Below are 15,054 nucleotides of genomic sequence, written 5' to 3' on the forward strand. Positions count from 1 at the left end.
CTCGGTGTGCAAGGTTATGGAAGTGCCCATGTTAGGGACACATGCTGGAGGTCTTAAGTCCGTCCTTTGATGCACTATTCCCTGCATTTTAAACACTGTTTAGAGGGCAGTAGCCATAGAGTCCAGTAGAGGGCTCTGCCTGTGCTGTTGTGTCCCGTCAATTATGTTAGTTTGTTATGTATTTGTCACGTTCATGTTTGTTTTGTTTGTTTCACTTCCTGTTTTATTTTGTACTCCTTGTCTCATTCCAGGTGCCTTTACTTCCTTGGTTCTTGTTTCCCGCCATCGTCAGCGTCTGCCCCGCCCCTGATTGTTTCCACCTGTTCCCACTTACCTCTTGTATATATTGTCCTGTCTCCCCTTGTCTGTTGTCAGTTCGTCTTGTTCGTCATTCCAAGAAGTCAGATCCAAGCAGCCATAGAGAGACCAAGTACCTTTTTTGATATCCTCCATGAGAGCGTTTTGTTTTGTGACCGTTATGTCACTCACTCTGTAAAGAGTGTTTTCTTTGTTTTTTGATCCATTAAAGTTTATTTTTCTTCAAACCTTTTCGTCTCTGGGTTGTGCAATTGAGTCCTCATATCAGGGAGTCACGGTTCCTAACAGAACGAACTGACCAAAACTGCAGAGCCTTCTTAGTCCAGTGTGATTTACATTACCAACTTAATCCAGCAGCTTTTGTATCTGATGAGGCTATGATAGCGTTTATGATCGCCCATGCAGTGGTCTAGAAATTCCAATATCTGTAGATCCTTCATAGCGTTCAAAGACACTATGAGCCGCATATTTGATATTACCTCACCTACCGGTGACGCCACTCAGGCTCTTATGCAGCTCAAACAGCACTCAAGGCCCGTAGTAGATTATGCCATAGAGTTCCATACCTTAGCCATAGACAGTGGCTGGAACACTCCAGCATTAATAGATGCCTTTCGCAATGGACAATCAGAGACAATTAAAGATCACCTGGCTCCATTAGAGTTACCACAAGACCTCGAATCACTCATTTCCACGTCTCTCCGAATTGACAATCGCATCAGGGAAAGAGAGAGAGAACGACGCAGAGTCGCAACAAGACCTCCCAGCCACCAGGGGCGCTCTCTGGGTAGGCAGTCCTCATGGGATTCCTTGTTCGCCTCTTCATCAGGCCCAGCAGTGACAGCGCCACCACAGGCACCGAGGAACCTATGCAGCTCGGGAGAATGAGGATTTCTCCAGAGGAACGACGGCGCCGCCTGCAGGAGGGATGCTGCTTCTACTGTGGTCATATGGGACACCAGCAGGCGATATGTCCGGGAAAAGGGCATGCTCACCAACCATGAGGAGGGCGTTGGTGAGCAAAATGTCATCTGATTATCCTCCTCGCACACTCACCCAGGTAGATATCACTGCCAATAGTCAGACACACACTATGGGGGCCTTAATTGACTCTGGGGCTGATGAAAGTCTCATAGACTGGGGTCTAGCAAAACGTCTTAATATTAAGACTGTTCCGCTCAAACATCCCATTAATGCCAGTGCCCTAGACGGCAGACTTATGTGTAGAGTCACTGACTGTACAGAACCCATGCAAGTGACTATTGACAATAATCATGTGGAAATGATGCAATTTTCATCTGTTCGATTCTGCACAGCATCCGCTGATTTTGGGGTTTCCCTGGTTAAAAACACACAACCCACATATAGACTGGTGTTCAGGACAAATTAAGGGATGGGGAGAGAATTGTGAACATTCATGTAAAGCTCCACGTACTGTTGCAGTGGCTGATAGTAGCTCAGACTTTCCTGACCTTTCCAAGGTCCCCTCTTGCTACAATGACATTAAAGAGGTTTTTAACAAAACCAATGCACTATCATTGCCTCCTCATCGTCCGTTTGACTGTGCCATCGACCTGTTACCTGGCGCACCCATCCCTAGGGGGTGCTTATATTCTATCTCAGGACCAGAGCGGGCGGCCATGGATGACTACATCTCCTCCTCTCTGAAAGCGGGGATAATCCGTCCCTCTTCATCACCTGCGGGCGCAGGATTCTTCTTGTGGGGAAGAAGGATGGGTCTTTAAGACCATGCATTGACTACAGTCCATTAAATGACATTACGGTGAAAAACCGCCACCCTCTCCCGCTGATGTCTTCAGCTTTTGAACTACTTCAGTCAGCTAAGGTGTTCACCAAGCTCGATCTGAGAAATGCCTACCACCTCGTCAGGATTAGAGAGGGTGACGAGTGGAAAACGGGGTTCAACACACCTAGCGGACATTACGAATACAGGGTTATGCCTTTTGGACTATGCAATGCTCCTGCTGTTTTTCAAACTATGGTCAATGACATTTTGAGAGAATTTTTGAATGTGTCTGTTTTCGTGTATTTGGACAATATTCTGATTTTCTCTCCAGATATTCAGTCTCATGTCAGGCATGTCCGCCAAGTCCTCCAGAAGCTTCTGGAGAATCAGTTGTATGTGAAAGCTTAGAAGTGCGATTTCCATGCAACCACTGTCTCTTTCCTGGGCTACATTATCACCGCCAATCAGTTCCAGATGGATCCGTCCAAGGTCAGTGTGGTGACCGACTGGCCTACTCCAGATAGCCGCAAGAGAGTCCAACAGTTCCTGGGGTTTGCCAACTTTTACCGAAAGTTTATACGCAACTTCAGTTCTGTAGCCGCTCCTCTACATGCTCTCACCTCTTCCAAAGTTTCCTTTCAGTGGACCCCCCCAGGCGAGTCTGCTTTCCAGTGCCTCAAGAAAGGATTCACCACGGCTCCCGTACTCACTGTTCCGGATCCCCAGAGACAGTTTATGGTTGAGGTCGACGCGTCCAACGAAGGCATAGGGGCTGTGTTGTCCCAGAGGTCCTCCAAGGATAACCGGATGCACCCCTGCGCTTATCTATCGCGTAAGTTGACCTCAGCTGGAAATAACTATGATGTGGGGAACAAGGAGTTACTAGCTGTCAAAGCAGCTTTGGAGGAGTGGAGACACTGGCTCGAAGGGGCGGAGCAACCGTTTGTTGTGTGGACAGACCACAAGAACGTAGAGTATGTCAGAAAAGCCAAGAGACTCAATTCACGTCAGGCCCGGTGGTCTCTGTTCTTTAGTAGGTTTAACTTTACGTTATCCTTTAGACCCGGTACGCAAAACCGTAAGCCAGACGCACTGTCTCGTCTCTTTGAGCCTGTCTCTAATGCCAAGAAACCTGAATCAATCCTTCCACTAAACTGTGTGGTTGGGTTGGTAACTTGGCAGATAGAAACAGATGTGAAGCAGGCTAATGTTGTGAGCCCGGCACCTAGTGAGTGTCCAGACAACCGTTTGTTTGTCCCTGTGTCTTTACGCTCTCAGGTAATCCACTGGGCTCACACGTCCAAGCTCACATGCCATCCGGGGGTCCGGCGAATTATGTTTGCCATAAAGCAGCGGTTCTGGTGGCCGGCCATGAGAAAAGAGGTCTCTGAATATGTGGCGGCCTGTTCAGCGTGCGCCCAGAATAAGACTTCTTCCCAGGCCCAGGTGGGTCTGCTCCAGCCTCTCCCAGTGCCTCAACGACCATGGTCGCATATCTCTATGGACTTTGTGACTGGATTCCCACCTTCCAAAGGTAACACTACCGTCCTTACAGTGGTGGATCGGTTCTCAAAGATGGTACATTTCATTCCTCTGCTCAAACTTCCCTCTGCCAAGAAAACGGCAGAGGTCATGCTTACTCATGTGTTCAGAATTCATGGTTTTCCCAGCGACATAGTTTCAGACAGAGGTCCTCAGTTCACTTCCATCTTCTGGAAGGAGTTTTGCCAGCTCCTCGGCGCCACCGTCAGCTTGTCCTCCGGTTATCACCGCAGTCCAACGGTCAGACAGAACGCCTGAATCAGGACCTCGAAACCTGCCTCAGGTGTCTCGTGTCCCAGAAGCAATCCACTTGGAGCGATCATCTGACCTGGGTAGAGTATGCCCACACACTCTTCTATCGGCTGCCACTGGTCTCTCCCCGTTCCAGTGTGCAAACGGATATCAGCCCCCTCTCTTCCCTGCCAATGAAGAAGAAGTCAAGTTGCCATCCGCGCACGCTATGGTTCGACGCTGTCAGCGGGTCTGGGCCGGTGCTCGGCAGGCGCTACTCCGGACCTCGACCCGGATGAAGTCAGCGGCGGATCGTCACAGACGTGCGGCCCCCCCTCTACAAGCCGGGACAGAAAGTCTGGCTCTCTACCAAGGACCTACCTCTTTATGTTCATTCCAAGAAGTTGGCACCGAGGTTTGTGGGTCCTTTCCCAGTCTCAAAATCATTAACCCTGTCTCTGTGCGCCTCAAACTCCCCAGGTCCTTGAAGGTTCATCCTACGTTCCATGTCAGCAAACTCAAGCCAGTTCAAGAGAGCACTCTGGTTCCCCCCTCCAAACCCCCCCCTCCACCCCGGATCGTTGATGGTGGCCCGGTGTACACGGTCAGGAAACTTCTGTCGGTCTGCAAACAGGGCCGAGGACGCCAATTATTGGTCGATTGGGGAGGGATACGGGCCTGAGGAACGTTGCTGGGTCTCCTCGACTTTCGTGGTGGATAAAAGATCAAGCGAGAATGAAAGCACCAGCGAATAGGAGCTACCCGTGGAAGCCTATGCTGGCAAATATCATCCAGTAGCTTGGTGCGCTTTGCTGAGCGGCTGAAAAAGGTGGCCAAGCCAGAGAGGTGGGAGAAGAAGACCTTACACTCTCTTATCTTGGAAGCTCCCTTTGCCAAAACGAGATATAAGATTTGAGCATAGCAGTGAATGAAAAGGGCCTGTGAAATTGTTTCCTTAACTTTCGCTTGCACCCCATTCAATCCAGAGGCCATAACAGCTGCTCCATCGTAGCACTGTGCGACCACTTTTTTCAATACAGCCACTCTCCCTCAGGAACTCCAGCAGCCGTGTAGCTATGGCCTCTGCTCGTTTGTCCTCTGTCACATCTTCGTACTTGAAAAAAACGCTCTTTTATCCCATCTTCAGTGACATATCGAAGCACATGACATCTGCGCCACGTTGCTAATGTCTGTTTCTTTCATCCAACATGACCGCTACAAAAGGTGCCTTCCTCAGTTCCTTTTTCATGCTATCCGTTATTACACTAGCAAGAGAGCTGATCAGGTCATTGTGAATCCTCGAGGACATACCGGTAAAGAGTGTTGATGTGGCGAGGTGTGTGTGCAGGTCGATGTCATATTCTGCCACTAAATCCACCAACTCTATGTAATTCCCCTTGTTTGATGAAGTTACACTCTCATCGTGACCTCGGAACGGCAACTCCTGCTTGCACAAGTACACCACACAGTTTGAGGCGTTTCAAAATTCCTTGGTTCCTCTTCACCTTTTCATTATGAGCGATGACATCCCGGCAAGGTTGCTCATCCAGCTGGAGCTCTCTCCTGGTGTCCCCAAATGTTTTAAGGCGAATAGTAGCTCTGAGGTGACCTGAAGCATTCCGATGGCGATGTGCTGATTTGGATAAACTTCAAAAAGCAAGCAATCCCAGCAGTAAAGCTTTGGTTCCCTGGTTGATCCAGTTATCCAGTTGTATCTGAGGTAATTGTCGATATTAAAATGCCTCTCGAACCGTTTTTTTTTAAGTAAGTTAAGCCGTGGTGTTGGTCGCCCTTTGGTAAATAACTCCAATTTATCAGTGTAACTCATCCTTGAAAATTACTCGGTTAGTAGTTTTTGCAATGATGTCATCACTATCACTGACATGAGCCATCGTGAATGAACGTATGCTAATTAGCTACTTCCGCCTAGCTTGACCCGTTGTTATAACACATGCATAAACTTGGCAGCGCAGCGGGCGGAACTTGTCATAAAGTCTGCGATAATAAAGCCCACCCATTTCGAGGGAAGATATGATTGGTCAATTGTACTGTCACTTGACATTACTCTCTCGTTGTTTTACTATAGCGGGCCCCTCTGTGAATGTACAGCAGGACCACCAATCAGCTCCTGTCTTGTGACTCGCAGAGACGAACTTCTTTTCATTATTTCAGTCCAGACTGCAGCAGGAGGACCGAGCCTGTCTTATGAAACTGCCGGTAGAGCCATCAGCCATGTTTGGCCAGGAGGCCAGTGCCCTGCTGCAACAAGCTCAGGAGGCCCGCCGTTGTGCTCGGGAGATCTCCCGTACCTTTGGCCACCGCCGGGGTGGGCGTAGGTCATCAACCGACTCAAGCTGTATACCCTAGGCAACCCCCTGAGGACCTGAGGGACTACTTGGAAGACTCTAGGCGGAGCAGACGAAGACAGGCAGGTCGGCGTGGTGGCAGGGCTCGGGGCCATGGTTTCCCGGCAGCCGCAGCCTTCCTCCTGACGCCAGCAAGGACCCAGCCCTCGCATCACTACAGCCCCGTCGCATGGGTTGGACAGCTCTGAGCACGGACCACTGGGTGGGTCTCAACCATGACCCAGGGTTACCGGCTTCAGTTTGCTCGGACTTCCCCCTATGGCGAGATCAGCTACGGTTTCGTCAGTGACGGACCAGCGGCACACAGAGGCGTTACGGGTGGAGGTTTCCACCCTCCTAGCGAAAGGTGCAGTCAGGGAGGTGTTGCCAGGGGATCGGCGGGCTGAGTTCTATTCCCGCTATTTCCTTCCTCGTCCCCCAAAAAGGATGGGAGACCAAGACCAATCCTGGTCCTCAGTGGCCTCAACCGGTTTCTCCAGCCCCTGAAGTTAAACATTTGACAATTCCCAGGGTGAGGCAGGCAATCCAGGCAAGCGATAGGTTTGCCACCATAGACCTCAGGGACGCCTACTTTCAGATTCCCATCTGGGAGGGTCACAGGCGGTTCCTACGGTTCTGCGAGGACAAGATCTTCGAATTCTATGTCCTCCCCTTTGGGATCTCGCTGGCCCCTCGCACCATCACCAGGTGCATGGACGCAGTCCTTGGGCCTGCGGCGAGAAGGCTTCATCCGCTCCCTTTGGGGAGTTGGTTTTCCGTGCTAACCAGCGCTAGATATTGTCTATGGTTTCCCAACAGGTAACCCGGGTGTGAGTGGCCTGTGTGATGTTGCCACTTGAAACTGTCAGTTGGCCTCGCGTCCAGCAGGCTAGCTTGAGCGGCTCCTTAAACCCCTGTGATCACTGGCCTTAGCGTCTTGCGGGGCCAGTGAAGCTCTACGTAGCGTCTTGCGCCTAAGCTTACAGAGGCCGAAGAGAGCGTCTGGCTGTCCTGCCGGCTCGGGTTTTGTAAATACTGTACATTTGTATATATTTCGTTTGTAGCACGGGCTTGGGCCCATCGGGTTGTGTATGTGGTTGGAGCACTGGTGATGGTCATCTGCCAGCCAGAGGTGAGCTGTTGAAAAGTGCATTGTATCTGGAGTAGGCCAGCAGTTAGTGAAAATCCCTGAAAGTTGTCTTGTTAATCAAATTAATAAAACTGGGACAACAGAAGCAATTTCCATATGTAATTTCGTGGAAGGTAATATATTTTTGAAAATAAACATTTTGACCCAAGACCACAAGAACAACTGTCAGTTTGGTCCTAAAAGTGAATGTCAGGTTTCAGGCCCGCTTTTTGTGATATTATATTTGGTTATTTAGTGTTTATTCTACTTCTATCATAGATACATTACAATTGTTAATGCAAACCACTTTCTTTTGAAAACAGCAAATTCATACTAAACCTGCATGGAAAGTGACCAATCTTACTAACATTTCACAAAATATGTTCTTGCAAAAATAGTTCACCAAGGCAAACGTTTTGGACAAAGAACTGCCCGATCTTTGTAATTTACTGTACGTATAACATTCAAGTTAAGGCAGGGGGCCAAACATAGAAAGCTTGATAGTTTATTAATTCCCATAATCCTCAGCTGCACTGATAATTATCTAATGTTAGCATGCTTCAAGGTTAAACATGTTCCAAATGGCTAACAATAGCATTTAAGTGAAGGTGAAAAAAGCAGGGACTCACATGGCTGTAGACTGTTGTTTATTGAATATATTACATCATCATTACATTTTCATTATAGTAACACAGGGTGAATGATTCACAACAAAATCATTAAAACACAATACACAGTAAGAGGTGTAACATCATAATGCCTAACATACAGTAAACCTGAATTCCTGTCAAATCTACTTTTTATGAGGACATGTTCAAATAAAATACATTTTAATATTGACCTTAAATATGCATGAAGAGGCAGAACATAATATGTGTTCTAACTTTAAATCTATTACATTTAACAGAATAGTAAATATTTTAACATTTGAGGGAAATTCAAGCCAAATCTGAGTTAAATCAAGCATATACAATATTGTTGTTGTGCTTTATGTTGATCTCTATCTAATCATGTATCCCTTTAAATAATTATGATAGGAAACACAATCTAACATGGTCAACATATTCCTTTTATATTTCAGCAGCAGGACCCTTCTTCAGAAATCTTAACACGACTCCTTTGATTTGAGGCAGACCCAGGCCATACACGATAGGGTTATTGAGGGGGGGGAAATGATCAGATACGCTAAAGACAAAATAACTGTGATGCTTGGATTCAGTTGATCAGCCTCAAATCGAGTTAAAGACAACCTCGAGGAAGAGAGAGATGGAGTAGGTCATAAAGGACACGATGTGAGGGCAGGCAGGTTTGTAACGCCTTCCTCTGAATTCAGACGATCTCTTCCTGCAGACCAGCAGAATCTGTAGATATGTGTACAGGACGAAGAATAGGGGGATGAAGATGATGGTCACCGAGAGAAACTGACCAACTATGTTGTTTGGAGTGGTGTCCACACAGGAGAGCTGCACCACAGGCCAGTTAGAGCAGAAAATCGGTTCAGTTTATTTCCACACAGCGGTAATCTAACAGTAAGATAGACGCAGAGCCAATAGTAAATACTGGGTATAAAACAGCAACGAGCACAAGAACCTGCACCATTTGAAGGTCATTTTACTGTGGTAGTGTAAGGGCTGACAGATAGCAATGAATCTGTCGTAGGCCATGATGGTGAGGATGGTCATCTCACAGCAAGCATAGGTGTAAATAACATACACCTGAATAAAGCATAATGGACGTGAGACCAAATGAGAGTCAGAGACGATGTCCTGCAGGAACCTGGGGAAGAATCCAGCTGAGCCAAACAGAGAGTTTACACACAGAGAGCTGATGAAAATATACATGGGCTGATGCAGAGCCTTCTCCAGGAACACTGCCAGAATAATGACCATGTTAGCAGAGACTATAGTCACATAGATGAACAGACACAAGATGAAGAACAGGTATCTGAGGGGCCCAAAGTCTGGCAAACAGAGTCAACTGAAGTAGGGAGGGTTCAGGCTGCTGTTGCTCTTCATGTCTGCTCCAAAGAGAGGAACAATACAGGAACTGTTAATGAAGATGCTGTTAGCTACATTTCAGATATTAATACAAAATCAGCCTGCATTGCAATCTCCAACAGTTGTATGTTAAATATAACACTCTGGGAAAATCTCACCTCCACATACAGTAGTTCAACAGGACTTATTCAGGCTCTCTATATCTGCGAAGGAAGGGGGAATATAAATGCACAATAAGGGAAATGTTCAAAGGAAAATGTCGTAATTCAACACCAACAGTAATGCAAAAACAACAATAAGCCTGCGTGCATGTGAATTACAAACCTTCCTAACACTTGTACTTGACAATATTGAATTTAGCTTCATGTAGCTGGAGAACAGAAGCACACAAATGAAGGGCAGGAAAAAGTCTCATAAACTACATGAACCCACCAACATGGTCATTCACATTGATTTAAACATTATTTCACACTCCTACACATTGCCTCCTTCATGTTGTGCAAGTCGGCCTGAACAGAGACAACATTCATAGAAAGAACAAGAGTTATAGAAAGGAGATGTAAACTTAAGGAAAGGTCACAAGCAGACAATAATCAATATAATCTCATTTGAAGTAAGTCAAATATAAGTGAGAATATATTCTTTCCTTATTTTAAATGCATATATGTGCACAAATACTTGCATGCAGAAGCAGTATACACATGTATACAGTATGATTATCTACCTGTGTCCAGGTACTAAACAATAAAACAACGTATGTTACTCAATATTCATATATAATACAAAATCAGCCTGCATGCATGCATGTGAATTGTAAAATCTCCTAGGGTTGTACGTGACAATATTGTGCTGGGAATATCTCACCTCCACATACACTACATGCAGCAAAGGTCTGGCCTGTCTCAGTTATTCAAACAGGAGTTCACAGAACTTACTCAGGCTTTCTATATCTGGATAAAAGGACGGAAATATAACTGCAACATGTCCTAATTCAACACATACAATACTAAAAAACCACAATAACCTGCATGCATGTGAACGGCAAACGTTCACAGCTGGACCTGACAATAGTAAATATCAATTCCAAGTAACCGAAGAAGTGATGTACACAAACTAAGACCTTCTCATAAACTACATGCACCACAATCCTGGCATCTCTCACTTATTGAAACAGTATTTCACTCAGATTTCAAATGTTTGTGTTTGCACCTAAAGCAAAAAGAGAGGTGCATTCAAAGACCAACCGGTAAAGGGAGGAGAGGAAGACCTGAAAAAAAGGCTAAACGTGCCCCAGCCAGCATATAGTATCATCACATAGAAGGATAATGTAAGTGAGAATAATCCATAGCATATACACTATGTTAATCAATGCTTGCAAAAGCTTGCATAAGAATACCATATTCAATGAATTCAACACTCTCAGTACATCAGTACATTGAAATACACTCATACAGAATCATTATTGACTTACTGATTCCATGCCTGAAAGTGTAGGAACATTTACATATGTTATACTTGTGTTCAGATCAGCACGATAACCTTGAAAGCATTCAATATAATGAGGACAACTATTACAGACAATAGTTAGACAACTGAACCAACCATCAACAATTATGTTTTAAGATTCAACGTGGGAACTAACAATAAAACAGTGTATGTGACTCAGCTTGTTAGTGAGAGCTTTGACATGATGAGAGGAAGCCCCCCTCCCCTGTAATGATCCACTCTGAAGAAGCTGGACACTATAGGTTTGTTGCTGAGAGACAAACACCTGTGGTGTGTGTGTGTGTGTGTGTGTGTGTGTGTGTGTGTGTGTGTGTGTGTGTGTGTTGGCCTCTCAGTAATATGATGCAATGTATTCAGATGACAGCCGTGTCCACAGAATAATTGATCCGAGGCGGTCAACAAAAAAGGTTTCTCCTTAGTCCTCTGAGGAGAGAAACTTTGGCCTGTTAGCAAACACATTAACAACAACTTTATAAGATACAGGAAGAGAAGAAACGGAGAGAAGAGACAGAGAGGAAGACAAAAGAAGGAGGAGGGAACACGGGAGAAAAGGAACAGAATAAGAATAAAGGGGGACGGAAGGAGGGGGGGGGAAGACCACGCAAACAGCAAAAGCCAGAGGAAGGAGGACGGGGGACGGCGGACGGGGCACACACACACACACACACACACACACACACACACACACACACACACACAACACACACACACACACACACAACACACACACACACCACACACACACACAACACACACACACACCACACAACACACACACACACCGACACACACACATACACACACACACACACACACACACCAATACACACACCACCAAGCTGTTGTGGACGCTGCGCCAATGCGGAAGGAATGGCTCGAATAATGTTCTGAACATATCCCCAAAATAAGCAACACATTGTGGAAAGTGTTCCTCTGGAACCAAAACGTGTGGCCGTTTCTGTTTCGGTGAGAAAGAGTTGAGGCGTTGCGTGTGCATCGTACCTTGCGCTGAGGTATTTGGTTAGTGGCTCGTATGGGCTGGGATACGAGTTCAGGCGGAAGATCATCTCTTTCGACTCCACTTTCGAGCGATAGAATTACTAACAAAGCACTATATACTAATAAAGGACTGGCTTACCTAAAGCCAGTTGAGTAGCACTTTAAATGTTTTCTCTATGAAACCTGATGTACTTATATGATTCTGTTTTCTTCAAGTTTGTATTTTGTTGGTCGAAACGCACTTATTGTAAGTCGCTGTTGGATAAAAGCGTCAGCTAAATGCAATGTAATGTCATGTAATGTAAAGATGTGGATGGGTAAAGAAATTCCCAGCTGATCCGTTTTACTCCTTCGGAGTGTGAATATGAAGAGTCGTTTGCCGTGGAGGGCTAACAGCTGCCGTTTTGTGCATCTGTCTGCCTATAAGTAGTTTGACAAGAGGAGAGTGATGCGCTGTACTTTCTCTGAGGATAGAGAAGATCCTGGAAAGACATTGAGTCCAGGGTGATGTCTAGAAACTCAATGGAGGTTGTAGGCCCTGAGGTTTTCTCTTCAGACAGAGGAATGCAAGGTCTTGAAAAATGTTTTGTATGAGTGTGCTCAGCCCGTGGCAGGGGGGTGAGGATGGTGGAGTGACAGTGAGAAAAGTCGTCGAGAAGATGGAGCACATAGGGGAGTCTGTGGTTGTTTGTCAAGATCCGGCACAGAGCTTCTGAAAGGGAGTCAAAGATTTTGGGACTGCTTCTGCAGCCGAATGTGAGGCGTACTGAGAAGTAATAGGCTCCCTTCCAGTACGCTCCAAAGAAACGCCAGGAGTCTGGGTGAATAGGCAAGATCTTGAGTGCACTGGTGATGTCTGCCTTAGAGAGCCATGCTTCCCGGCCTGCTGAGCAGATGAGGGTGATGGCGTGGTCGATGTTTGCGTATTGCATCGAAAAGTCTGGGCTTGGAATGACGCTGTTAATGCTCGGGATGGCTGAGCCGTGTGGAGAAGACAGGTCTATTATGAGCCTCTTTTTCCCGGAGTATTCCGAGTAGCTATGCCTACTGGACTGATGCGGATACTGGAAAGGGGGGACTATCGAATGGCCTATCATGAATCCTTCTTTGACTTCTTTGGCCAGTAAGGTGTCGAAGGTGTGAGGTTCTGTTAAAAGCGGACTGAAGATTGTGGCAGATGTGAGATGTGTCAGGCAGTATTGCTATGCCTGGGGGAAACCATGGGTGAAGCCATTGGTGAGAAAGTAAACAAACTATCTGGATGATTCACTGAGGCGGTAGCTAAGTTGCTTATCTTGACGGGTGTGCTGAGGTGCCGTGCTATTCAATCTGCTGGTGTAGTTGGGTTGTGAGGGCAGGTGCTCCTGGCATGAGCGCCGCCGCAGAAAGAGCAGATGTGCATGAGGCGGCAGCTAGAAAGAGAGCAGCCTAGGTCATTGAAATTGTTGCGCACCATCCTGCCTCCTGGTAGAGGATTGGCCTTCCGCGTCTGTTGACGCCCTTTGAAACGGGGCCGTTGGTTGGTGAACGTTCGTTTGCGGGCCTAGAGGATGATGGGAGGTGGGGGTGCGGCAGGTGACAGGCGGTTGAAGGTTGAGGCGTTGCCTCTTGAAGGAAAGGGGAGTGAGCGGGGCGGCTCGGGTGGTGGGGCGCTGACTGACCACGCTGAGGCCGGGTGGGAGGGGGCTCCGCATAATTGGCAAGAGAGGGATGCGCGTGCTGCGAAGATGCGGCAGTAAAGCTCGGAGTCCAGAGCGCCCCAGTATGTTCCCTGGTTGAACTGCTTGATGCGGCTTGGCTTGCAAAGTGGACGTGGTAGGTGTAAAAACCTGAGTCTCCGAAGTGTAAGGCCATGTCGAGCTCGATGAGGAGGTCGTCCAACTCGGTTCTGCGTGTGGGATAGACTGAGCAGATGACGTCGCGGTAAAGGGAAAAAGCTAGGGCGAACTCTGCGGGGGTTAAGTCCTTAGACCTCATAGGTGATGGATTTCGCAGCTGGACTAAACCGAAGTTGGTCTGCATTTCCCTGGGCTGGCTAGTGTCGATGATTGATGGACTGTAGTAGCTGAGCCAAGTCTACGTAGTTACCTAGGAGAATCTGTTGGCGCAAGACGGGGGACGGGGGAAGGGCGATAGACTGAGGAGGCTGGCTGGATGGGTGGTGTTGCGTGGCTAGAGTGTAGCTGGTTGCACAGGGAGGATGGGTAGGGATGGGGAAGGGATGGGGTAGGGATTGGGGAGGGGGTGGGAAGGGGTAGGGATTGGGGAGGGGGGGGAAAGGATAGACCAGTTGGGAAAAGAAGGTACTGGGTAAGAGTCGGCTAATGGGTTAGCATGTAGCATGGCCCCTTAGGTTACTGGGTGGGTGGTGCTGTTGATACGGGGTTAGCTGCTAAAGGAGGAAGGTAAGCAGAAGCTGGGTTGCTGTGGACTGCTGAAGGTAGAGAAGAAGAAGAAGAAGGGATGGAGGGATGAAGGGATGTATGTGCAAGGGGATTTCGTGAAGCCTGTGAGCACAGGGATGAGAGAAAGGTTGACATGAGCTGCGACATGTCAGACACAGAGAGAGCAGGCACAGAGGGTAATACCACCTGGCCCCACCAGGGGGTGCTGGTGAGTCGGGCTGTGTCCGTGGAGGACGTCACGACCCGTGGTGCGCGCGCCGCGCGGTGGTTGGCTCTGGAGCAGGAAGAGCTGTGTGTCTCGTTGTCTTGCCGTTGTGCTGCTCTAGGCTTTGTAGAGGTTGAACAGTCTAGCCTTGTTGTCATTTCGGTGAAAGTGGATGCCGTTTTTCTTTCAGGAAACGTTGGAGTTGAATGACTGTCCACCTCCTGATTTCGGGCTCCGTTTCGGAGTGCGGCTCCGTCCGAGAGGCATGTCGAGTGCGCCGCTGCGAGTGGCCGGGGGCTGCTAGTGAGGCAGGCTGCCGTTGGTGGGGAGATTGGAGCTGGCTGTGCCTGTTGTGGCCCCGGTTGTTTGCCCACGCTGGCGGAGTAGACGAAGCCTGGGACCTGTCTGGAGTTGGAGGTGTCTCGTTGGGGGAGCTTGAGTGGGAGCGGTCGCGGTTGGTGTGTGGACACTGATTGCCGAGCGCACACGGCTCCGTTCGGATGCTTGGCTAAGATCCAACTGCTGAAACGTGGATGGCGGGTAGCCGATGTCGAAGAGATCTTCGTCTGACTCCGGTGAGTTGATCAGCAGTTCGGGATCCATGGTGAGTTGAATGTTCTCGTGGTAGCG

General features: G+C 47.8%; 1 protein-coding gene and 1 pseudogene across 1 annotated transcript in view; one reads left to right on the forward strand and one right to left on the reverse strand.

Annotated features, from left to right (window-relative positions):
* Positions 1 to 8,382: 8,382 nt before the first annotated feature.
* On the reverse strand, positions 8,383 to 9,327 carry LOC117561465 (annotated as a pseudogene).
* Positions 9,328 to 14,894: 5,567 nt separating this feature from the next.
* The window catches only part of LOC117561472 (sulfotransferase 2B1-like), an 81,845-nt gene continuing 81,685 nt past the window's right edge, over positions 14,895 to 15,054 (forward strand). The window contains exon 1 of the mRNA XM_034238916.1: positions 14,895 to 15,028. The gene's annotated coding sequence lies outside the window, so the exon portion shown is untranslated. The remainder of the gene's footprint in view (positions 15,029 to 15,054) is intronic.

Source organism: Gymnodraco acuticeps, unplaced genomic scaffold (assembly GCF_902827175.1).
Source record: "Gymnodraco acuticeps unplaced genomic scaffold, fGymAcu1.1, whole genome shotgun sequence".
NCBI classification, from domain to species: Eukaryota; Metazoa; Chordata; class Actinopteri; order Perciformes; family Bathydraconidae; genus Gymnodraco; species Gymnodraco acuticeps.